Consider the following 26,933-nt stretch of genomic DNA (forward strand, 5'->3'; position numbering starts at 1 on the left):
GCATGGGATATTTTGAGCCTATCGTGAACTTTCAATCAAAAGGATTCATTAGACCTAGGCAATGGTGGTTTGCAAGAGAGAGATGTAAAATAAAAGGACTGTATTAAAGTGAGATGGGGAAAGGGATAGGTGAATCAGCAAAGACCAAGGCAGCTATGGGAAGCAATTTGTGGTGTGAAGGAACCGAGTCGGGGAAAGGTGTAATCGAAGATCACAATAAGCAGAAAAGTGTGTTGGCCTGAAGAAGACAAGCATCCTGCAGAGACATTGAACTGGTAAGTGAACACTATCCACAAGAGCATCAGAGATTCTTTGCTTCTATTGCCTTGATGATATGAAAACTTCCTTGCAGATGTCTAAAGCAAAAATGCTAGTAATTCCTCTGCTGTCCAATCTTTTGTGCCAAGATATCAACATTAACTTTACAGCTACCTCTTACTTTCCCTCATTCTTCTCTTTTTCCTTCTTAAGCAGCTTGGACAAAAAATAAATGTCTCAAAAGCGATGAGCTGGGAATACTATTTAACCAAAGAATCACTAAACATCAGTACACCAAACAATGCTCCTTGAAAGAAGGAGCCATAATTATTTCCCTCCTTTGAATAAATCCCAGCAGAAAGATTAAAGGCCTACTACATTTCCAGAAAATTTATTACTACTTACTGCACAACTTCAGGCATTGAAAATGGCTACAGTCAGGAAGTTTTAAAGTCTGTGCTCTCAAAAGCAAAGCCACTTAAAACTGCCTTTTGCACATTTAGGACAAAACCAAAAGTGCACTCCATGGGCTATTGATTTATTCCAGTCAACTGCAACTTTAGAGAACACATCTCATTATAAAATGCTCGTGGATGTTCTCCTAGTTTGTGGTTCATTTATAGATGATAACAGCACTGTTATTTCATACATCAGTGCTTCATAATAAACAAAAGCATTGCCCTGGAGGGTCCACAATTTAATCGACATTTCTTCCAGTCACGTTGTCTTTGAAAATGTTGAAAAATTGCAGGAAGTCCCTCAAGGACAACAGACTCACAATGGTACCCTATCAATTTTATGACAGTCCGCGCATCAATTTGTCCATATGAGGCCAAAGATGGGTTATCCTCCCCATAAGAGAACTTGCAAGGCACAGTGTGTCTCATCATATACCTATTCCTTTGAAAGCTAAGATATGCAGGGTGATTTCAAGCACACAGACAGCTGAAAGTGAAACATCCCATTTGACAGAAGTCAAATTGCCAACTCACATTTGACCTAAGGTCCCAAACTGACTAGTTTTACGGTTCACAAGTTCTTCTGATTCTTCCTTTAAAGAAGTTTGAAGGCTTTTCACTAATGTCCACACAGTGAAGGGTAGTGCTGAAGATTAAGGAGTTCTAATGCTTCTTAGCTGGTAGTGATCACCACTGAGAGCTATGGCCCAGATGTACTATGCAATTTTTATTCCAGCATGCTGGAGTGCCAGAAGCAGTGCTGTCACATGTCATCTGTCCTTAGCACAGCAGGGAAATAATGCCCAGAGAGATTTTACCTGGGCTTATAAATTGTGGTGGGGATGGACCGTGTGTCCCCAAAGAAAGAGCGATCCCAGTTGACATGCTCTGTGTTATACCGCAAGTCATCTCTCCGTAAAATTAGATCAAAAGTCTTGACCGCCTGTTGTTAAGTGTTATTTCAGCCTTAGACAACAGGCATTACATAAATATGAAGGATTTATTCTGTAATCAACATATGCACTGTCTATGAAGCACTTCACACCACTAAAAGCCTAATGAGTGTACATGGACAATTATTTTTACATCACTGTAGGATTTTAACATTTTATCTTGTTTAATTTCCATCAAAAGCACTCCTGCCATACCCATTCTCTATTTCAATCATTGTCTAAGTGTTATTTCTAAGATGCAACAGATTGGAACGTTAAGTGGTACCCTACCATACAACAGCATAATTCATGTGAAAAATAAACCCAACAAAATTATAAACTCAAATGACCTGGCTGGAAATAACAGTTCAAAACAGAATCATCCTCACAGGCCTCTGCAGACCCTGCATTGGAACCACAGCAAATATGCATGTATTTTATAGAATAACACAAACAGCAGCTTGCAATACAAATCTCAGACAGCAAAGCCCTCAAACTCCTAATGTTCTTTCATGATCCAACTGCTGCAGCCAGCTCCAGTAGAGAGAATTTAGACTGGAATGCAAAAAACTGTAGCAAAAGCAATAATGAAAACTAGAACCAAATTATAAAGCGGTAAGGCTCTTGTTTTTCAAGCCTTTTTGGGAGCTTTTCCAAATTACTCACATGGCTGCTAGTCTGGAGGACAGGTGGTTTTTTTAACCTGCCTCAATGCCCTCTCTAAATGTAGTTTATAGCAGGCCAGCTCCAGGATTGCCTAAATTGGATTACATCCCAAATCGGGTAGCAGTACCATTCAAGAACATCAGGGGGAAAAAACAGATTTTTATTGAAATCTTTCCACAGTTTTTTAATATCAATACAGAGTTCACATATGCAAGCACATACCAAAGCACTGCTGAAAGTGAGGTCTGAAATGGTCTCAAGAGTTTTTCTGCCTAGCTCCCAGACAATATCAACACAGGTAAATGTGAGAGATCATATACTAAAACTGTACCCTCAGATAATAGCAGTAACAGTAAATCATCATCCTGGAACATCGTCATGCATCTTCAAGTCTCCTTTGTAGTTCCTTTTAAATGTCTGAAATAGGGTACCAGAAATCATGGCCCCAGAAATCACCATTATACTATGTCTGTGTCTTTTATGTATACATTTACTATAACCTTTAGCAACATATAGATCACAGAAACACAGAATAGTTTGGGTTGGAAGGGACCTTAAAGATCATCTAGTTCCAACCGCCCTGCCATAGGCAGAGACACATCCCACTAGATCAGGCTGCCCAAGGCCCCATCCAACCTGGCCTTGAACACCTCCAGGGATGGGGCATCCACAGCTTCCCTGGGCAACTTGTTCCACTACCTTACCACTTTCATCGTGAAGAAATTCTTCCTTATGTCTTAGGGATGTATTATATATATTAATTAGCAACAACTTATTTTTGAAGAGCAGGAACAGGTTGAAAATTTTACAGAAATGCCTTATCCCTATGCATCCAATTTTCTCATGAGTCCATATCTCCACTCTCACTTTACTACGGTTGGATTGAAACGGTTTAAACACAGCTTCCGGTGATGCCACATCATGTGCTAAGTGTTACACTGAGCAGTCAGAAGCAAAGAAATAAAGAAGAGGAGGAGAAGGAGGAGATGCCATTTGGCTAGAAAATGAGCCAAGTATCAGACACCAGTGATGGAAACCAATTGACTTCTGCCAAAGAGGAATTTTTATTTTTTTTTAATTAAAAATTATAAAAAGCAGATTGTCTGGCTGAAAAATGAGCAAGTTGTCACTTTACTTAAATACTCTTTCGAAGTACAGCCCAGGTTCAAGAACAAATAGAAATGATTGCTGAACTGTAAAAACATAGCATAATAATCAGTTATATACATCAGAATATTAGCTCTTTGTGAATCTTCACCAAGACATGGTGAAGTGAGGAAGTCTATTGCAGCGAGTAGATGTCTACAAAGAAAACCACAGATAATGACAGGTTGTGGTCCAATGATAAATTTCAGCAAGCTGGTCTCTATGAATTTAAATGGGCCTTAAAGAACATATCTTTCCAAACCTCTTTGTATGGAGTGAGGGATGGCAGATCAGTGCCTGCACTTTTCTTCAAACAGGCCAATGCTATGTTCACATCAGCAGTGAGAGAATTTATATCTCAAAGTGATGACCCAAACATTCAAGACTGAAATTTAAGTGTCCTGCCAAAATCTTCCATTAAAAAACTAAGATTCCACGCTGGCTGAGGTGGATAGAGGAGATTTTTGTCTTAAAAACTTCAGTCTGACCAGTCGTGAAATGAGATGCCCAGCGCACACATTATTCAGGCTCTGAGGAGACAGATACGCATGGGTTGAATAAGAGAAGGCTATGCATGACAGACCAGCAAGCACTGAGTCATTCTAACCACCACGGGTCACTGTTGATTCACTCAGCTGAGGAAACAGTGGGGAAAGTACTTTTGATTATAACAAGAAACTGACCTCCACTGAGAAGACTTTCAAATCCCTAAGACGCCTGTCAAGGCTTCATGTGCTCTCCTAGGATACTTCCCATGGTAATAGTACTCTAGACTGCAACACAGAGCCACTAAGGCAGAATGCTGGTTGGCTGGCTGCAACTCCCTTTCAGTTACAAATTTCTCCTCAATCATTTACATCTTACTCCAGAAAAAAGTATGCTAGCAAGATCCTTAACTTATACACGCTCACAGACACCAACAGCAACTTGGATATCTGACCTGTCATCCCCAAGCATATATTAAGCAGTAGTAAATCTCAATCTGGAATCTCTAAAGTTTCATCTTTCTTTGCATAGGCTAAGAAATGGTCACAGGCCTCTCCTCTCTGCTGCCACTGATAAGCACAATTCCCATTTTTTTTCCTTGGAAATAGCCTTCTTGTTAGCTTATGACTTTTTTCCTTCTTTTAGGATAGCTGTGCTAATATCAGCTCATTTCACTACTTAGCCTTACATTATCTTTCTTCTTGTCCAAAGAATTGCTATGATGTCATTACCTTATTTAACAAAGGAGGAAAAAATGATTTTAGGCACCAATTATTTTACCATATCTCAGGCCCTCTGTCTTCAAAACGGAGGGGGAGAGGAAGAACTTCAGTATTAAGACAGTGTGCTAATGCACCCACCAGTGCTGTGTTACCACAGAAGGTGGCAGCACATCTTACATATAAGTAGCATTACAGCCTTTTTTTTAAAAAAAAAAAAAAAAACAACAATGTGAAGCCCATAATCATACAAATAGGACTAATGTACACACTCTGGAACAATCCAGCTGCTATACTGCAGCTTCACACCTGTAATTGTGTGCTGCAGTCTGCACAGGCTCTGCAAACATGCATTAAACTTTAAGATATCTCATACCTAGGGCAAGTTCAGCTGCAGTGAGCTTGTACCAGACTAGGGAATTTGGCAGGATGTTCTGCAACAGCAGCTCCAGGTTGAGCCATACCAGGTCTCAACACTGCAAAGGTAAGAGAAGCATATGGGAGTACGTGAGCTCTCCCCTGCTGTAACTAAGGCAGGGAAAGGAATGTGAACCAGGAAAAGGAGTCAAGCCTCACTCACAGAGAAAGACAGGAAGGTGAATGAAAATACAAGCATTTTAGAAGCTTGTACGGGGCAGTGAGGATGACGGAAAAATTAACTAAGACTTAAGGATAACGGTGGAGGGGAGGAAATTACAACTGGCTGGGCAAAGGCAGGGAAACTGATAAGAAAATACTGAATTTGATGGAGGCAAGAGAGAAACTGTAGGTTGAAGGTACAATAGAAGTTGCTAAGGGCACAGGGGCTGAAGGAATGCCTGACAGGGAAGGAACCTGACACTGGCTGTAGGACCACACTGGGAAAAGACAGGTTTGGAACAAGAATAATCTAGAAAAATAGGCAAAAGAGCCTGCTTCTGGGAAAATGTGCATATGCATAAATCCTGCACTCCAGTGAATGTCTACCTCCTGACCAGAGTGAATGCTCCCTGAGTCTCATTGCTTCTCTGATGTCAATAACCTCACATGCAACCTGCTGGCAAAGCATCCCAAAAAGAGCACTCAGTCACGTAAAGATGAAGAAGTTACAGAAATTGTATCTTATATTTCTGCTGATGTGAAGTCACTCATACGGGTCTCCATCTCCTCCAGCAGACATGTGGCTATTCAACTGCAGAAAAAGGCAGGTAGTACAAGACTTTAGGAAAGCTGCTGCAGGAATTGATGTTAGTGTATATGCAGCCACCTGGGATGGTCAGTCAATTAGGAAGACTGGCTGGATGAATATTCAAAGCCAAATACCCAGAGGACAGCAGGTAACGAAGCCTCCTTTACTGTAAGTCTTCAGAGGAATATGAAGGCAGCAAAATATTACATTACACATTAATTAATTACATTAAATATTCCCAGCACATTTTAGCTATAACCTACATCACTTATTTGCTTCTCTGTTAAATTAGAGGATAATTCACTTACCGGTCAGGCACAAAATAACATTTACCCAGCACTGGCATGATAGCACCTTCACTTGAGACCATCCCTTAAGAAACGGTGTGGCAAGTTAACACTGGGGCTTCAGCACACAGCAAGAAGTCCCCACCGTTCACACATCCATGGGCTTGCTTAATGCAAAGACCCTCTACAGCCATTAATGGGACTGCTTGTGAAAGGAAACCAGACGTATGTGTATGGACCATATAGAAGCTCTGCTGGGGGGGGGGGGGGGAATAAAAAGGATGAGGATGAGGATGAGGATGAGGATGAGGATGAGTCTGGGGAAGCTATAGCCAAGTAGCTGCATGATGAAATAAACACAGAAGTACAATCTTGAAGAGCAGTCTCTCATACAGACTCACACCCGCAGTATAAGTATTGAAACTTCCCTCTCCAGAGAAAGATAGCTTTCTACAACTCATGTCCAGAAATGGAGCGAGGCACGCTGGGTCTGCAGACCTTCCATTTGAACTCCTGCTGTGGCATGTGGTCTGCATTGCATGCACACCTGCAAAACTCTGTCTCAGATGCAGAACTGCTCAGTTACAAAACAGTACTTGAAAAGCATGATTCACCATATAGACAATAAACTTTCCTCTAGGAAACAACAACATGACATGTGAGTAAGAAAAGAGCAAAAGTATAATTAATTTGTACCCATTTACGAATGACAGACTATTAGCACCTTGCTGGGAGGCTCCCTTTCATTTAACACTAGGAGAAAGGCAGAGTATTTCTGACCTGCTGACAAGGTTGTAGCTGACGTCAAGCATAATGGACCTAAGCAAAGGAAGAGAAAATATTATTATTGCTGTTATCACAAAGACTTGAAAGGTCATAGTCTGCAGCACAGCAATACTCTGAAACGTATGCTACTGAGGGACTGTCACCATAAAAGTTTCAGCTATAAATATTGTCTTTGCAGTAGCAGAAAGAGAGATGATTTTTGTTCGTTACCCAAATTGAATTTAAAAACCTCAAATATCAAACAGTCAGGCTATATACATATACACACAAACATGCACACAGATAAATCTTTCATCATTTGGGAACATTTCCAGCTTTTTATGCTGTGCCTTGAATTAACATTGCGGTTTCTATCTCTCTCTGAATTACCCCAAAGCTCTAACAGATTGTGTAGTGCTTGTGTTAGCACCCACCTGGAATGAACAGAAGGGGAAGGGGGTGAGGGAAGGATGGCAAGAAGCATAGCAAGCTCACAGTGGTTTAGGTAATAAAATAAAAAGCAACTGAGGCCATTTGACTCTCTCACCAACTGCTGCTACTCCACTTTAGCATAAGACTGAACTAAATTCTGCCTTTGCAGTCACACATACACAACTCTTCATCTTCACTGGGAATGGTTCACATGTATATGAGGACAAAATTGAGCCCAAAATGATCCAGAACGGCTGTGCCAGCCACTCAAAGAAAATGCCTGGGCACATAGCGCTGAAAGCTACATTTGAAAACACATCATCTGCCCAGACCTAGCTGCCATCATACATCCAGTCTCCCACTGACACGATCAGTCGCAGCCTGCTATGAATTGGTTCTCAAAACACATCTGAAAACAGAAGATCAATGAAGATGCAGAATGAGCAGCTTCTGCGTCTGCACTGAAATTCATCAGCTGAAGCAAGGAAACACATGCCAATCATTTTCTATAATATAAAGAGTCACCTTAATAAAGTTTTGTCACAGCATCTATGTCTCTTGCTGTCAAAATAAACACTGATAGTCTGAGTGCCCTTTCTATAGCTAGAGACATCAGCCCCTGACGGCATTTCATTCTGCCAACATTATGTCTTAAGCTTATTTTGGATTTCACAACACACCTACACTAGAAATGCAAGTACCTAGCAACATTATCAGCTGTTCTAGTGAACGCTACCTTGATGCTTTCTATTGAGGGAAAGGAAGAGGGGAAGAAGTCCCATAAATTATATTTGCTTTCAATCTCTGCAGTAGTTGGGCAATCTTCCTGATAAAAGCAAGTAAAATCTGCATCTACTTGGAAGAAAGAAGAATCTCCACCTCCCAGTGTGCACTATTTATGAAATTATGCCCCAGAATTTATTTATTTGTAGTAATAATGAGAGTGCAGAAACAAAAATGAGTGGAGGAGTTCTGTCTCACTCTGAGATCACAAAAGCATTTTCTAAGGCTTCAGGAGAAAAAAAATAATAAAAACAACAACCAACAAATCAACAAAACAACACATACCAAACTCCAGCCATGCACCTTTCCCTGCTTCTGTGCAATTTTGCATAAACAATTCAGTGATGTTTAGGAGCAGCAGCTCACCAATTTGAATACAGAAAACTGCGGGCTGTCCAGAAAAAAAGAGTACAAACAGCATCTCTTTGCTATTCTGTTCCAGCATGTCTGCTGGAAACTTGTCTTTCCTTCTGCAAGATGCTTCTCCAGTGTCAATTAAACTCCAAGCTCCATTCAGCTCATGGACCTCCCACAAGATCACCAGCAAAGGCTTATGCATGACATGAGCCATCTTAACTAGCAGATCATGCCTGCTTAAGGACCACAATACTACTACTTATATCCTTAATACATATCCAGGTGATTAAGGTAAAGAAATAAGAAAGAGCCTCTTACTGGAATCCTTGTGAGAAACAACATACCACTCATTCATTCATGGCCCTATGAGGAAGACACATGCTCTTTTTGAATAAAATGATCACCAAATCTGTTCATGAAGGCCTTTTAAGGGTAAAATGTTTCTGGGTAAAATGTTTAAGGGTAAAATGCATCTGAACAAGAGAAATTTGAGACTAAAATCTGCTGCCTGCTAAACATGAGTCCCTGTTTCCCCAGCAGAGTGTTTAGTATTACTTGAAGCAATACATATGCACACACCAAGGTGGGCAAATGTCTTTGCTTACCAAGAACCTCAGAAAAACATACAGCTGGTTATGTCCTGGGCCAAATTCTGATTCACAGAACTACAAAACAAAAGTGAGCAGTCAATATCTCAGAAAATCTGTGAATGAGAGAGATTAATATAAGTCCAGATAGACCTGGGGGAGCCATGTATTTGTATTACAAGCAACAAGATTTATATTAATGCCTGGAGCTGACAAGGTCTCTCTTCCTATTTAATTGCCCACTCATGACTAAGTTAAGTGAGTCCACGTGGGACCACGAGGTAGAGATGAGTGTCTCTGATTAGTCTCAACACTGAATGCAATGCAACACTAATACAAAGAGCGAATCTCCCAAGTACAGATCACTATATTATCAAGCATTTGCTGACAGATGAAATAATTCAATTTAGGGTGGAAATACACCTTGCAGTGCACAGACAGACTAGGCTCTGCACGCTAATCTGGCCATGATCTTGCTAGGAAATTTGCTACTGAAACCTCTTCCTCTCCTCTCTTAATAAATGCAATCTTGTGCTACTTACATTTGTTTAAAATACTGCTGTAGAGATTCCTCCCCAACTTAAAGCTACAATCACAGTAACTCCTATGATTCTCTCCACCTGCTCTCAGTCACTTGTTCTAATGCTGAACGTCCTTCCTGGCTTCTCACCATGCTTATGCTCTATCACACGCTGACCTCCCAGCTCCATGAAACGAATATATCAGTCTGTACCATTCATCTGCAAAGCTTTTCAGGAACCAGTTTTATCTTCTCCTCGGCCCTGGCAGTGCCTGTATGTGCCTTTTAAAAATCCTCAACACCTCATCCTGGTATGAGACAACTCATCAGGTAGAAAGGCCAAAAGGTAACCACAAACGGCAACATATTTTTATATTTCTTGTACTCCACTGCCATGTCCTCCCCATTCCTTTGTGTTCTTCATATCCATTTATTGCCTCTGACTTGACTGCAAGTTATTTAGAGCAAGGACTCCAGGATAATAAGCCTTTGTATAATGCATTATTGATGTCTTTGTGGGCTTCTAGGCACAACTGTGATACAAATCCTAAACGACAGTGGTAAGACAACTAACTACCGGCATGAGCTTAACAGCCAAGCTGAGCCCTTTAGAAAAGTCTGGCCCCAGTGATAAATTTAGGTTTTTAAATCACCCAGAGTCCCAGAGCATTTGAGTGACTCATCTACACCAATTAATTTATTCTTACAACATCTTGGCTAGACAGGGAAACTTAAGCTCCTTCAGTTAATAACTTCAGGTTTCTGAAGGATGCACAAAAAGAGGGACTGAATGCAAGTTCTACAGCCTTTGATCTTAACCACAAGATTATGTTTTCTCCCTTTGGGAACTACAGCCTGACTCCTGATGTCAAGTCACCAAAAGTAATGCTTAATGCACTCTCCTGATAATTAAGAAGTAGCATGAGCATGCTGCCTCCAAAGAGCAACATCCTTTCTCACACTTATGAAACAAGGTCAAAGAAAGTTGGAATAAGCAAATGTTACACTGTGCAATCCAGAAGGGACAATGCATTTAAAATGTGTGTTACTTAAATCATAATTGGGTAGATGTGAAAAAATTTCAGATACAAAGTATACATGTAATACTGGGAGAGAAGGGAGAAGGAAAGATCATATCCAAAATATTTATTTTCATATTTTTACCACATTAACTCTTCCTGACATGGCAAAAAATAAGAAATTAATCTCTTAATTCATCAGTATTAAATAGGAAAGTTTTAGCTCTGCTTTACAAATCAAAAATTGACATATGACTTCATTAAAAATAAGAAAATGAAACATCCAGCAAATCAAACAGCCTATCTGGCTGATTACTTTTTGAAACCATGTAACAAAATGAAAAAAAGAAATCAACACTGAAAGAACAGAAACAGAACCTCAGAATAGCCAGGAGCTGTGTGTGAAGGACAGGCAGCCTCGATCCTCAGCCCTTTCCCAAAGACTTAGAGCTGGGTCTGCCACCTTCCCATAGACTTTCCCAACCACACCATTTCATAGAGCCCTATTTCTGAAAATGGTATAATATTTCCTGCCAGTCTTGCCAACCCAAATGCTAAATTCTAAAACATCACTTACAGTGTGCTAGTAGGGAACACAATACAATAAGATCCTGACAGGGAATGAGACCACCAAGCCATAACTCAGCAAGCACGGCAATGCCTATAAGTCAAGGTGCCAGTAGAACTGCCCAGTTCTTACAACTCCGTAGGTGCATAGTTACAGTTTACAGTGCATTTGTAGAGTCCAGGTGCTTGCCCAAGCATCTTTTAGGCTTAATTATAAGCACTGCATTAAGATAGCCTCACCTGCACTCCCATTACCACTGTGTGTGGCACTTTTCAATAAGAAACTGGCATTTGCAGAGAGCAAGCATGGATAATATCCAAGATGATGTTATAATCAGGCATCTTGGAACTGTTCCTAGGTAACTGTGCCTCTGATAATAAGAGCCAGCAACTGCATTTAACTTGCTGAGTGCCATTTAGGAATATACTCCTAACAGAAGTTTCCTAAACAAGTCTGAAGAAACACAAGGAAGTCATTTATTATAAGCAGATTCTTCACAGAGCAGAGCTAGAAATTAGGAATCATGAGTATTTACTTAAAAATTTATAATTCAACATGACTGCATAACAGGCAACAATGCTGCCTGATATGTATAGATGAGAAAGCAAAATGCTTTTACCAGCACAGAATACCTACACTAACAACAGAAACAGCTGCAAAAAATGCAAGGGTCATGAATCCTCTCCTGCATGTAAGAGTAGCCAGAGAAATTTTTACAGGTTACCCAAGAGATGCCAGTGCCACGTAGGAGCGAGGGCAGGCATGCACATCTAGTGAAGCCCCATGTCCACAGACCTGTGATGTACAAAGCTAGACAGCCTCAGGAAACCACCACTGTTTTGTGGGGCACATTAAGCCATGTCAGTAGAGACAGAGCCACACCGATACCATACCACCGAAACCCTGCACTACCTTCAGCCAACACCAGCTTAGTTCATGCCACAGTTCTGGATGCAGAACTCATGGTTCAGCCTTAATGAAATTTGCATTAATTCTGTCCTTTCTTTAAACACAATGTACACTCTGGAAAACGAAAAAGAACTCAAACATAAAACAGAGCTCCCCTTTACAGGCAAAACCCACAGGAAAAATGAACTCTAGGATACAAGAGAACCTCCTGTCTTCCAGAGAGCCTCAGCTGGTACCACAAGGCTAAAATACCAGAAGTCCACAAATAACAGAAATAATAGTCTAGTGGGACTGAAAACTGCCACTGTAGAGGAGAGCCTCTTTGAGGAGGCTTCATACTCAACTCCACCATGATGCTAAGGAAGTGAATGATATTGGTGGACTTGAGTAGCCAGTTAATTTTCATTTATTTCTAAAACAGATACAATTCCTGTCTCATTTTGACTTACACACATTGCAGCTGGACTCTGTAGTAAAGGAACAAAGCCCAACAGAATGCAAAAGAGAAAAAAAGATATGTAACAGAAGTGAGAAACTGGCATTTAAAGCAAAGCCTAAACAATCTCAGAGAAAATGACTTCATTGAATGCCTCAAAACCAAAGGTCTTCAGCTTAGCAGAGAAAGCAAAACCTTGAATCATTCAAATGAAACGCTCATATGGGCAAAGTTCACTGTGGTTTTGTCAAAGACACCAACAGGGTCACGATTAGCTTCTCTACGTATTGAAACACACTAACCTTATCAGGATGCTCTTCATTGAAAAGGTTCTAGTTAGCACTGTGAAAATCTAATCTGAATTCTGTCTCCATACATCACGATAATCTAGTGGTAGCAACAGCAACAACAGAAAAATACAGCATTTTCAAAACATCCACAGTATACCAGAACAAGCATTTCTGCTGCAATCTTAGTATTAAATAAAATCAAAACAATGTTGGCAATATTACAAGAATAAAACACAGGATACAAGTCATTCCACCTCACATCAATTCCAGAAGAAAGACGGTTTTGTTCAGTCTTCATTTTCAAACAACCTTTCCTTATCTTAAACACCATACTTTTTTTCTGCATATTACATTTACCTTTCAGATATCAGAATCTAAATGAGATCTTTGAGGTTTGAAATCTGAAACAAAAAAATAAAGACACTAAGTCTTTTTATATATATCTCCCCATATGCACATATGAGGCTATGGAGTTTTCCCTTCATGTAGTCTTCCAACATTTTTAAGTTTTACTCCATATCAGGAGGAGGACGAATCATAGAATACTTAGGGTTGGAATGGACCTGAAAGATCATCAGCTACTGGAAAGTCGCTGTAAGGTCTCCTTAGAGCCTTCTCTTCTCCAGGCTGAACAAGCCCAACTCTCTAAGCCTGTGCTCATAGGGAAGGTGCTCCAGCCCTCTGATCACCTTTGTAGCCCTGCTCTGGATCCGTTCCAACAGCTCCATATCCTTCTTTTGTTAAGGATTCCAGAATTGGACACACTATTCCAGATGAGGTTTCACAAGAGAGAAACAAAGGTGCAGAACCTACTCCCTCGACCTGTTGGCCATGCTGCTTTTGATGCAGCCCAGGACACAGTTTGCCTTCTGGGCTGCGAGCACACTTTGCTGGCTCATGTCGAGCTTCTCATCGACCACCCTCAGGTTCTTCTCTGCAGGGCAGCTCTGCAGGGCAGCTCTCAATCACACCATCCCTGATCATATACTAAAAATGGGGATTGCCCCAACCCAGGTGTAGGACCTTGCATTTGGGCTTGTTGAACCTCACAAGGTTCTCAGAGGCCCACTTCTCCAGTCTGTCCAGGTCCCTCTGGATGACATCCCATCCTTCCAGTGTGGCAACTGCACCACTCAGCTTGGTGTCATCTGCAAACTTGCTGAGGGCGAAGAATCCTCAACAAATTTCCTAGTGACAGAGGAAACTGGCCTTCCATCCTCCACATTGGTACTTCCATATCCTTTTTCACCAATCAAACCCCAAAATTTAAAGGTGATTATTTTTAATTAATGGTATAACTGAAGTCACACAGACAACGCTACATACTAAAGAGTAGCATCCAAGGCTTAGATGACAGCATTGCAGTTTCCTTGAGTTGAGCAGCCTATGAAAGCTCCAATGGGGAATGCTATATTTAACAAAATAAACAAAGCTGGCAACCGTTAAATGAGAATGCTTCACATTCAAGAGGAAAAATTTAAATTAAAAAAGCCCACAACAGTAAAGTTAATCAACTAAATTTAAAATTTTGTGTTACATTGCAAATGGTCTATCTCAGTGATGACTGTTTGCATCAAGTGGTGAGTAATTAGGACTGCAGCTAGTAGTGAGCATCTCAACAGCTGCTGCTTTGTCCAGATACACATTGTATAAATGCCCACAGAGAAACACAGCAGTGTTATCGCAAGCTGCCTGTCTGAAAACATCACACCTACACAGTCCCTGCTCCCATTCAGACATGGATTATAGTCACACAGATTGACAAGTAACCTCAGTAGACAGTGCAAGATATCACATTGTGCTGGCAGTCAGCAGAGCTACAGCTAGAGCCGGTTCAAAGTAAACATTCCTGAAACATACACAAACGTGGGTGTCGAGTCCTTCAGCATTGTTCTGTTCTACAAATCCACATCTATGAAGCTGTTCTATTTCATTTTATACATATGCATATATAAATTCACACATATATACTTTTAAGATAAATACATAAACAGTATATGAAAGGCATTGTGGGAATTCTCTAACATTGAGACCTTGAAAGCCTAGATTCAGGCTTATCACTATTTTTATGTGATTCATGAGCACTGTAGTGAAAACTCATTAATAACATTTGCAAAAACTTTTCCTCACTAACCCTAGTGTATGGAAAGAATCACTAATCTCAGTATATGAGCTTTAGTCATAGAAAATATATATTTATACAAACAATTAATCCCTTCTTAACATCTACTCTGCCTGAAACATCTGGCATTTTGCTCTCTTAAGCAGCACAGTTCCCACAGGGCTGCCATTTTAAACAGTTATTTTAAATAATTCCAATTGACAAGACCAAATCATGCTTTGTGCCTTTAGGTGGCTGCAATTATAATTACTAGAGACAATCCATCAGTTGCTAACCCCTGAATGCGTCTATTGAGACACAGAGGCTCTGAGAGGGCACACACTCCTCTGTTCCTTGCCATCTTTTGCATGCTTATATTGGTCTGCAGACTGTTACAAAAGAGCAAAGATAACTGCTTGAAAGCCATCATGAGGTATGAAGTCACCTGCTTTTACAACTCTCGGTGGGCACCATGTATACAGACGGAAAAAAAAAAAGTCTTCTTCCTATTCTTTGTCAGGATATAAACTCCTGATACAGGGATCACGTAAGGATGCTATAAGAATGTCTATTACATTTTAGTCTCAATTACCAGAGATCAATCACTAATGGAAGAAGGATGAACTTTTTTTTTCCACACAAGGTAAGGTTTCCTGTAGGTCTGGGAACTGCTACCATGGTTCAGAAGAGAATTTAGAGCATATATGTTCCATACATTTCCAGTCTGGTGTTTCAAGCAGACCTCAGGCCCTGAACTGGGCTAATCCACTGTTTTCTTTGTTCAAGGTGCAAAGCGAGAAAGAAAAAAATATTTGAGATATGCTGAGGAATGGTTTGGTATCCAAAGGGCTGTAAGGAGAGAGCTCCAAATCTCCAATTGGACTGGGGCTCCAGGCTACGCTGGAGACTTCAACCCCAAGATAATTTGTCATAGGAGTGGTGGCTCACTAAGCAATCACGAAGCATGTACGGCAACAGGAGGACAATGGGAGAAAAGGCAGGGCTAGGAGCTGCCAGGTGTAAAAGCAGGTCACATGTTAGAATAAAAGGTAGATACAGTCCCAGAGCAGAGAGGTCAGGAGCTGTATTACTGGCATTGTACCCATAGGCGATGTGGAACAGTCAGACTCCTGCATTTGCATGAATGCTAACAGGGTGCTAGGCAGCCACAACATCTAGAGTCTCTAATAGAAACAGGAGTGTTAAACTTTCATATACAAAAAGTTCTGCCATGCAGTATAAAGCTGCAGTGCTATCTAAAGCTGCCTCTGTGGGGACCTTGATGTTGGCCTTTCCATTACGCACAACAAAAAGTGTTTTCTCACCTCTGACACTGAAGTGAGTCCTATTGCTAAATACCATTTGTCACTTAAAAGAAAGCCCTGAATTAATGGAGAGTACGTTGACCTGTGGCTAAGAAAAATGTTCCTAAAACACACAGCTTAATTGCATCTGTCAAAAATGTGTTTGTGCTCACTACACCTGATGAATCGTCACCACACGCTTTCTGACTGCCAGACTGAACTCTTTAAGCAAAACAGAAGTCTTGGAAATCAGCCACCTAGAAATCTTTAAACAAAGGTCTATAAATAATAACAAATGTATTATTATATGGGTCTTCATGCAGGTATCTTGGACAAAGTCCTTGTCATGGCACTAAAGCCATTGTGCTTACAGTCTCCCTGACATTTCACAGAAGAGTCTTACAACTTCCTCTTCCCACACTTCAAAGTTGCATATATCATCCAGAAAGGTTATCATATCCTCCCTCTCCAACTATATTGCAGATAGAACATAAGAAAATTTTATTGACTCATATTTATTTTGTTTCAACTTCAGTTAATAGTTGTGGTATGTCATCAGTGATTTTTGTCTGCAAGACTAGGAACATACAACATACCGTCTTAGAAATAAACTACTCTTCAGTGAATTCATGATGAACTTACTTGCAGAAAAAGTTAACTTAATGGCAATTCTTTGAATCTTGTAATGATGTTGCAATGGAGTAGAGCTCAGAAAAAGGAAAACCATACATGTATCTGTCAACTGCTTTGACTGAATGTTTTAGTCAGAATTAGAGATACTCATCACAGCAGAACTTCAAATTACTTCCCTAAGCAAGATTTGATTTTCCAGGTACAGCTTTGTAAGCAGACTGTCACAAAAAAAAAATACATCAGAATACACTGACGTAGCAGGGACTTCTGTTAGAATTTTAATTTAAATTTCTTTCAGCTCTGTCATCATTTTTTCTTCTTTCTTCTCTCTTCAATCTCATCAAGGTTTGCCTATAATCTTTCAGAATCTATACCAATATATAGACCTCAGCTAGACAACCTCCAAATGCCTTTCTAATGTCTCCTTCTGGGATCTTACCTAAGCTAAAAGGCAGGTTGTGGCTACAAGTTTCTAGGGGTTTATGTGAAACGCAATTACACTTCCATGAAGGTGAAGGAATCTTTTATGTTCTACTTGGAATACTTTACAATGTGCAGCAATTATTCAATTCTTTTTGACCAGATCTTGTCAAGCTACACTTTACTACTGACCTAATTGCTTTCAAGTATCCTGCTACTGCAAATAAGCCATTTCATACACCATGTTGATATGGTTTACAGGCTAAGGCAGGCTCTAACCTGTGTTTTAAAAGTGACCCTATACTCTTGTCCAAGGAAAAATACCTTTCTTTAAGAATCCATAAACAGTTCTGCTCTTTTATCTGTGCAAGGAAGAAGTGAATTTATAGCCACAGCTCCAATGTAAGACACTTCAGATCTTCAGGAGAAAGAATTCTCATTGATAGACAAGTTTCTAAAACTCATATTACAGCTACAACAGGTAAGACTTTGCTGTATCAGTTGTAATAACTGTGATTGCATGTATGGAATGATCTCCAGCATTAATGTTAAAATCCTGATCAAAGAACTCTGCTTTGGTTCATTGAATATGACTAGGGAAAGCCATTTGACTCTTCTACATACCAGTCACTGTAAAAAGGGAGATACTGGTGTTTACCTCCTCAAAAGAAAATCAAAAGCTTATTAAGCATTTAAAAATTGCTAGATGACAGATGCTAAGTATTTTCAGTAGGATTTCAGACCAGCAAGATTTTAATTACTGTGGTTCCTCATTTGCTAGATTCCCTCATGAACTGATGGGCAGATTCTCATTTATTCACAGCTGAATAACCCAAAATGTCAACTAGGGCTGAGATAGTGTTGTACACAACTTCAACCCTGAAGCGTGCTACACAACTACTTTTTTCCAGGCACACATACAAGCACAGCAGATCATCTCTACTTCTCTATGCAAGACAGAAGAGAGTGATCCCATATGAGATTGATTGCCATGAGGTACTCAGCTGAATTATATCATGCTCATAGCAATGCCTTGAGCTAAACTACTTATGGCTAACACTGACCTTTGCAAAAGGAGAATGCTTTAGGTGCATCAGTCAAGGAGATATAAGCTCATTCTCCTGAGAGTTTAAACTACAGTATATTAAGATGCACCTTCCTTTGACTAATCCTGCAATCACGCCCTATCAAACTAAACAAACCTCCGGAGTACTGGACAAGCTGGTAAAACCTCCCTCAATGCTACTGCAGCTTCCCATGCTTCTCTCACCTTGATACCACATTATTTAGATACTGTCTCTGCAAGAACTTGGTTTGGAAAATTTAACTGCTCTTCAAACTTCTCCTCAAAGTGAACCTCAAGCTTTAAATGCAGTTAAGCATCTTCACTTCAGACTTACTCTCAGATGAAGTTGTTTGGTTTGCTACATACTTTATTCTCCAGGTTACAGTGACACAGGAACTCTTCACTTGATCTCAAAGTCTAGTTGTAATAGAATTAAGTTTTGTGCAACTCAAAATGAAGAGTCAGTGACTGAGCTGAAGGACCTCCTCCAAGTCAGATTACACCTGTATTACAAAGAGCACTAACTCAGCTCCTGACATGTTGGTCTTGGCAGGAGCACCCTCCTCTCATATTCATGCAGGCAGGCTGGTGCAAGTTGTGTCATGCGCTACAATGCACTGATCCCCACCTCAGACTTTTGCCACTACAGGAGACATGACATAAGCACCTAAGAAGTCACTGTTTGGAACCTCTGATTTTATTACAGAATGGTTTGGGTTAAGGAAGCCATCAAATTGACTAATGAAGATTCTGAGCCGTGCAACATAAACCATGAAAATGGTCACATTTTATGAGTGCAGTTATCTCCAGACAAGGCTGTTCCTATCTCAGGAACTTGTTTCTAAGCATTGTATAAATTTGGGTTTCTGTCTTCTGCCTCACAGCTTCCTCGAAGCTGGCCCACAGCGGAGCACTAAGCCTCGTCATGTGCTATTTGCTCACATTAGAGAAAATACTCCTTGCCAAGGCAACAGCTACCAAAAGCTATCACAGATGCTGCTTGTACAGGATTACTAAACACTTCCTGAACAATGCCCTTAATGAGAAGAGGTGAGTTTAATTAAAGCATAAAATAATTAAAAGGCAATTAAGAGCAATAAGAAGTTTCTGATCATTTTCCTCCACATTTAAAATGTAAGATATTGGAGAGGAGATTGCCCCATCTCCATGGTTTTCAAATAGCATTTAGAAAATGAAAGAACTAAGAAAACACTAGACAAAGATGTGTAATAAGGGTTTCAACAAAGCAATCAAATTATGGACTGATATAACAGAGATTAAAAGGCACACATTTCTCAAGCAAATAAAAATCCCCACCTCACTTACCTCAGTATATAAATGAAACTTAGTAAGTCCTGGACACAAATACACATAAATGTCCTGCCCATTGGTTTCAAACAATCCCTTGTTCCCTTCACACATGTTTTGATGGCCTGGGCTCATAGCATCTCCAAAACATAATTATTTAAGAGGAAATGGGTAGCTAAAATAGGAAACATTTGCTAACTTTGAAAAAAACATCTCGAGAGCAACTCCATTTGAGCTGATTTTCTTTACTTATGTTTAGGAGGAAGAGAGAGGAGGGTTCGAACAATACTTTCTGTTAAATTTTATAGCAATAACTCAGCACAACACTTTTACTGTTGTAATTAATAAGTCATTGATACACAAATCCTTTCAGTCTCATTACATTAAAAAGGGAATTGTGATGAAAATAAAATCATTTTCTTTAAATCCTGAAAAATGGGAGGGGTTTTTTTTGTTTTGTGGGTGGGGTTTTGGGGTACTTTTGTTTTGTTTTGGTTGTGTTATTTTAGTTTGTTTGGTTTTCTGTGATGGGTTGTTTTTCCTTTGGTGTGCTCCGGGTTTTTGTTTGTTTGGGTTTGTTGTTGGTTTTTTTTTTTAACCACATTTTCACCCACTACTTAAGCACTGACAGAGTGGAAGCAATTTATTCCTAGGAACAAGCATATGCCAGACCTTTTCAACCACATAACGCAGGCCACCTTGCTCCATGTTCAATCCTTGTGCGTATGGTAGAGCTCATAAAGGTACTTACAAAGTCAGCATGCAAGAGCAGGGTAGAGGGACATCCTAATTGCTCTTGCTCATTGACTAAATCATTACTTCTATCTCAAATAGTATACGTTCACTGAAGACAAAGCATGTAGAGACAGGAATGCTTTTTCTTTCTGAACCTACAATTAGGCAACCCCTTGTCCATCTTCTCCGTCCATAGAGCGAAGGGAGCCAATATTGCCTGCACTGACGGTACAGCTCTCGACAGAGATTATTTGCATCATCCCCAGGTATTATTAGCCAGATTTATGCTTGCATCTCTTTATGGAGTAGGGCAGACCAAACACAAGCGTAGTAGAAGAGAAAAGTCGCAAGACAGGCTTGTCATTCATCAAAACAAAGGACAAAAGAATTTTGCTAAAATAATGAGGAATTAAAATTCCGAGTTGTGGCACGTTTGCATTTTCCTGTATTTACTCAGACTGTAAATTCTTCAAGACAATCAGCAACTCTCCCTTCCTAACTTCATACCATCAAGCACCAAGTGGCACAGAACATCATTGGTTCAACACAACACTATCTCTAACACGAATGATAAAACATTTGCTCTGAATATGAACCTGTGACAAGCAGGGCTAAAGATGAATAAAGAAATAAGATGCTTATCAAGTCCATGAATTCATTATTCTTCTCAAATTCATACTGGCTTTGAATACAAGTACCAATGAAATACAAGAAGGCAAAACATGCACCTGTGAAACAGTTTATATTTACAGTGAACAAGCATCTGGATTTTTAACTGAATGAAATTAGAGAAAGGAAATCATCCCAGGAATAAGCTGCAAAATGACTCTACAGAGCCCCTTCCTCATCATCATTGCTGGCACACTCTCATCACTTTCTTTTTCAGTCCTGCTAACTTCCACTCAAGAAAACATTGATCAAAAATTAAACCCAAGCTGACTGAGGCAGTGACATAGCCTTTTCATTCTTCTGTAACTTCCCCTCCTGGAGGGAACACGTCCATTGAGATCATTATCTCCCCAGAGACAGGAGTTACCACGCAATATGAACACATCAGCTGACATACCAGGCCCCCAAGTTTGGACCTTGGACAATATGCTGTTAAGAATAATTATTCAGAAAGCCAAAACCCACAGAACAGCACTGGCAGAGGCTGAAATCTCTTGGATTTTAACTGATTCCTATCAACATGTTTCAGAAAGACTCCATGGCTGAATTTGTCACAGAAATTTGCTACTTAGGACCCAGGACATCATTTTTATAGAAGCTAAAAAGAACTCGGACTGGTCTTCAAATGAGCTTTAAAACAAGGATCGAGTGACAACTAGTGGAGCTTTTCAGAAGTGCATCCCCATGGATTTCTCTGTATGATGTAATCTGTATCAAGAGTCTATTTCATTGATATAAAGTAGATGCAAGCCGATTACATAGAAAATCTCTCCACAAAAAATGTGTACGCGAGTGAAGATATGGGAAATGCGACTGTGCTCACATGACTCTAAGCTGTTTCTTACCAACCTGGCAGAGCTGCTCAGATACAGACTTACACAAACCCAGCAACTAGAAAGTGAGGCACAAGGGTAACCAGCCTACCATCCACTCCCAAAAATAATGAACAGGGTGAGTTGAGATGGAGTGAGAAGGTAGGAAAAGATAGTACGAGCTTCCTCCTGGTGCACCCCTTTCCCTGAGGTGTTCCAGCTGATTATTTGAAGCTTATGGTTCCTCAGCTAGATAGGCTGGGACCAAACTATTCTGTTTAATAGCCCATGCTTCTCTCCTCCATGAACTTCTCTATCTGTGCATTCTCTTAGCCTCAACAACACGATGTAGCAAGGAGTTTTTCATTTACTTTAAAACTACTACTTATTGGATGGTTTCTAATGTCTGATTTACGAGAATGTGAACAATCCCTAATTTATCTTCCCTCTCTTCTTCATTATTTCATTAGCCTTCTCCTGCAACCTCTCATTTCCAGGCTAATGACTCTAGAAACTGATGAACTCATGCACAGAAGAAAAAAGAAAAACAATCTTTCATTTTATTTACCTCTTAAATAATTTCTGAACACGGAGCTAATGCTTCTATACACTTACTAGAAGCAACTTTCCCAAAGCAGCATTAGTTGAGGTATAACTCATCTTCACTATGCTCAAGTACTTTGTGGAGTTTTTGTTAGGTAAGGGAAGAAGGTTATGTTCTTTTTACCTGCAATACTTTGCCTTTACTGATGATGCATTTTATCTGTTGCTCTATCACCTGGTCACTCAGTAATGAGAGAATCTCCACAACACTTCACACTGCCTTTAAATCTGGCTATGCCGATTATTTTTATAACACTATGATTCGTTACTATCAGGCCCTAGTACAGTACTACAGCTCTAATACAGCCATCAAAATATTAGGAAAATAATTCTCACATACAACTTATTAGAATTAAATAAGGACAAGAAATTGCACCAGGGCCTTTGAGGAAGTTTTTGGAATTTATCCTGCTGAGGTTTCCAGTCCAAAGCACTGTGGTCCTGGTGCATGAACACCGAGAAAGTAGTGTCTGATGTTATTATAAGAACTTCTGAATTTGGTAAAAGGAGAAAAAAAAAAAGTGAAAGATGGGAGAAAAAGTGCCAACTACACATCTGTTTCAAGAATCCTCAGTTAGCATTATTCATTGCTTGTCACAGGGAGCTGTTTCTTTAAAGCGTTCTAAATCACAACTGAATGAGTACAGAGATAGTTGAAGATCTGTCAACTTTTACTGGTATTATACGTTTCCTCTTGAGCATAAGTGCCCTGTCTTTAAAAAAAAGTACAAAATTGAGTTTCTCCTCCTCCTGACTGTAGAAGAAAGCCTACCAATAGTAACCCTAAATGTTCATAAAGCAGAAGAAACTAAAACCAATACTCAACACTGTGAAATAACCTTCTGATTTAAAAAAAAAAAAAATTAAAAATCTCCTATTTTTGAAGGCATGACTCATCATTTGAGTGCTTGTGGACTGGATGTATCATTACAATGAGACTAGCAAATATGTCAATTTATTAATATTTGCAGTTTCAATTTTTATGGCAGACACAAAATACCGAACAGGAACACAATTTCATCTCTCTCCAGAGCACTTTGTTTTTTTAAATCCATTCAATCAACATACTGAATGTGGCCTGCCCAATATATAAATGCAATAAATTAATGTTAACGTGGGTTATAGAAAAGACTCAGATTCTGCAGAAGCTCAGCTTTCTCAAGAATAAAGGTTTCTTAGCTGCTCCATGAGATGCCCAGAAATATTTTCTAGACATGAATCCAAGCAGCAAACTATGCAGCGTTATCCCCTGGACAAAAACACAGAAAAATGGACACAGAGGCACATTCTGAGCCCTTCCAGAAGGTAATGATGTCACTACAAAGTCTCAGTGAAGACAGCACCAATCAGGTATCACTAAGGCTCAGTTTGTGATGTGGGGCAGTCACTCAGACATTGAAGGGTGCATTTGCTGGCACAGGGGAAGCACAATGGCAGATTTGGAAGATACAATGACTGCAGCTACTGCTCTTTCACCATGAGCAGCACACTAGGGTATCTGAAGATGGTGGTTTTGTTCAGGTGGAAGCATTTGTTCAGGGATCAGGGGAGAAAATTTGCAGAGGTCCAGCAAGCAATCATGCACCCCTGGTCAGCTCGTAGCTAGCTGCTTTCAACACTTAGTGTTTCACAACCTAGACTGTTAACTAGAAGTACAGGGTTACGTGAGTGAGTGCCCAGTGTTCAAATCAAGAGCAAAACCCTTACAACAAGGCCACAAAGCACGTGTCGCTGGGTCTTGGTTCTGCACCATTGCTTTTGGTCTGGCTGCTCGGTTCTTCAGGCTGACCAGGCTGCAAGCTGTTCCTGTGAATGCTCACTGAAACAAGTGCCTGAATTGTGATTACATTAATGAACCACCCTGATACAAACCTTGGTCCTGTAATCTTCCTCGGGAAGCTGTTAGGGAAGACTCAGCTGATGATCTTTGTCTAGCTAGATGCACAACCAAACACCCACTCAGCTCCACAGAGCAGGGCCAGCTGTCTGTCCGGTGCAACAGGAGATAAAAAGCCATGTAACACCACGGAGCAATATAGAAAGTGATATTCACATAGCTGGGAGTAGAAATCACTGGGAAAACGGGGATAGAAAAGCCAAACACACACAAAAAGAATTTTGAAAATATCAGTGGGACATAAGGTAGAGGCCCACACAGAAAACCCACAATAGCAACCAGGAATTGACAAGGAAAGACCATAAAAGGTGGGCAAGGTAACCAAAGGATGACACATTATCCCTTCACAAAAGTAGTATCACGGGACTTTCAGTGCAGATTAAGGGCAGCCACAGTCACCCATGAGCCAAGAGGAACATGCAAGCCCCATGGTGCCATGGGCACAAAGGTTCTGCACTAGAACAGCTCTGTCTCCTAGGTACAGCTCATGCTGCAACACTTATTAGCATCGGGCTGCTAAAATATAAAGCGATTGTTGAACAGGCAAAAAATAGGAAGACTCCTGGGAATACATCTCACAAAGGAACAGAATGATCCCTACCTCATCAAGCAAAGTAAACAGAGCAACACAAACTCACCAAGAATGATAGGCAATTAGAGGTACAGTCAAAACCCATTGAAAATCAATGGAAAGATTCAAGTGGATTCTCAACCAGACCCTTAACTGTAATGCACATACATCAATAACAGACCTGGACATATCCTTTTGCCATACTAAAAGGAAATAATTCCCAGGTTAGTAGAAAAAACAGTCAGCTAAACAAAAAACATTAGAAGCAGTTTCTTCCTCTTCTGGGAGAGTACAAGCATCAGGGGGGAGGGTATAAGACATAGCATCCTGTAAATAAAGATTAAAAAAAAAACCAAAAAATTGTGTGAAGCCGGCCATGAGAAACACACGCGTCCAACATTAGGATGTTTATTCAATTATTCTACTTTAGAGGCTTTATAAAGTATACAAACAACTGAGGCATATAAAACATGAAGAGATAAAAATAAGTCCATAAAATTGTTTGCCAAGAGAGAAAAATTCTCTTTTAGGGAGGCTGTAGTTACTAATAGCACCAGAACCACAGCTGGCACTATTTCTCACATTGATAAGGAACCATACACTCCCTCCTATGCAAAATTTAAATATCACTTTGCTTTTGAGGGACAAGAGAGGAAGACAGAGATTAATCAAGCATATACTTACTTACAGTAGAAGCACTTAAGGAATTCTGCATTTAAACCACTGGAGCACCTTGGAGTTCCTGCATACTTTATAAGTTCCCTACAAAACACAGTGGGCACACAATTATGGGGACATAGTTCCTGCCCCAAAGGGCTAGTCATCTATGTCCCTGTGCAGGAGGTGCATGAAGCAGACTGTCATGATAGCATCATTTGCCAGATGCAGGCTTCTTAGGAGGGTAGCCCTTACTGAACACTGAGGAGAGCTAAGCAGAGGCAGTCTTGCTGCTGCTGGAGGAACAGGAGCAGAGTGGCTTAGAAGCCACCACATAAGCCCCAACAGGCAGCGCTTTCCCACCCTCCACACTGAGCAGCAAAATGGTACTGATGTGGGTGAAGAAAGGGGAACACAGAATAGCTATTCTGTAACCCTCGGCAGCTTCTCTCTCGAGCAACTGCCTTGAGCTGGCTCTGCAAGTATCTCCCATGCAGCAGTTGTCTCATCATCTCCTAGGTTGTTGCTGGCAGAGGAGACAGCCAGGGAAAGACCAAGGAAAGTTGTCAGCTTTGTTGACCTTTAACCACGACTCTCGTATGCCAAATGTGACATGGAAGAAAACATGAAGGAGGCTTTGTGGAAACACACAAACGAGCACTTGAGACTGACAGAGGAGGTCAGGGGATGACGTCCCAGTGCTGCACTGGACAAGATATACAGGGCAGGAGTAGTATATGAAGAGCTGACAATGAAGATGAGCGCTTTGCACTCGGGTGGTATAAAATGAAGCCCTGTGAGGTGGCAAAAAGCTGTTAAAATCAATAAGCCAGAAATACAGTATTTGTAAACACATTCTTGGAATGGGGAAAAAACATGCAGCTCTGAAAGACAATGAACTGTTTCAGGAGCCACACAGACTAGAAGGAACTGCACAACTAGAAATTTCGCAGATCATTGTGGTAGAACTGTGTGCTGGAATCTTAACTCTGGAAAACTGAAGAGGACTGCATTTTAAGTTACATCTGAGCTTGCATTCAGACAGCCACAATGGGCCAGAAGGGCACAGCTGCCTCTCAGGCAGCCAGTGACAGCATTTAAGTTCTTTGCTGTCCTCCCGGACACAGAAAAGAAACCAACCTACTTTCATGTAATTTGCAACAGTAGAGTATGGTCCTTAAAGCTCATGTTCTGGCCACTATTCCCCCGTGCTCCCTATTCATTTCCCAAGCCACCCAAGGCTGCAAAGACAGAGGCTTAGGAACCAGTCCATCTGACTCTAAATCCAAGAGTCCTTAGTCAGGATGAGACACAGCTCAAGAAGCACAAGTACAGCCTTTTCTGATGTTCATTAGTGACATGGCTACCATA

The 26,933-nt window shown here is 40.4% G+C and overlaps 1 protein-coding gene across 5 annotated transcripts in view; it reads right to left on the reverse strand.

The window, feature by feature from the left end:
* Positions 1-26,933, reverse strand: part of TSPAN4 (tetraspanin 4) — a 454,376-nt gene that overhangs the window by 339,839 nt on the left and 87,604 nt on the right. Inside the window, exon 1 of one of the 5 annotated variants that reach the window (XM_054068308.1) lies at positions 6,901-6,921. The exons of the other annotated variants lie outside the window; for them this stretch is intronic. The gene's annotated coding sequence lies outside the window, so the exon portion shown is untranslated. Of the gene's footprint in view, positions 1-6,900; positions 6,922-26,933 lie in introns of those variants that run through there. 5 annotated transcript variants of the gene reach the window in all.

Source organism: Cuculus canorus, chromosome 5 (genome assembly GCF_017976375.1).
Source record: "Cuculus canorus isolate bCucCan1 chromosome 5, bCucCan1.pri, whole genome shotgun sequence".
Lineage (NCBI taxonomy): Eukaryota > Metazoa > Chordata > Aves > Cuculiformes > Cuculidae > Cuculus > Cuculus canorus.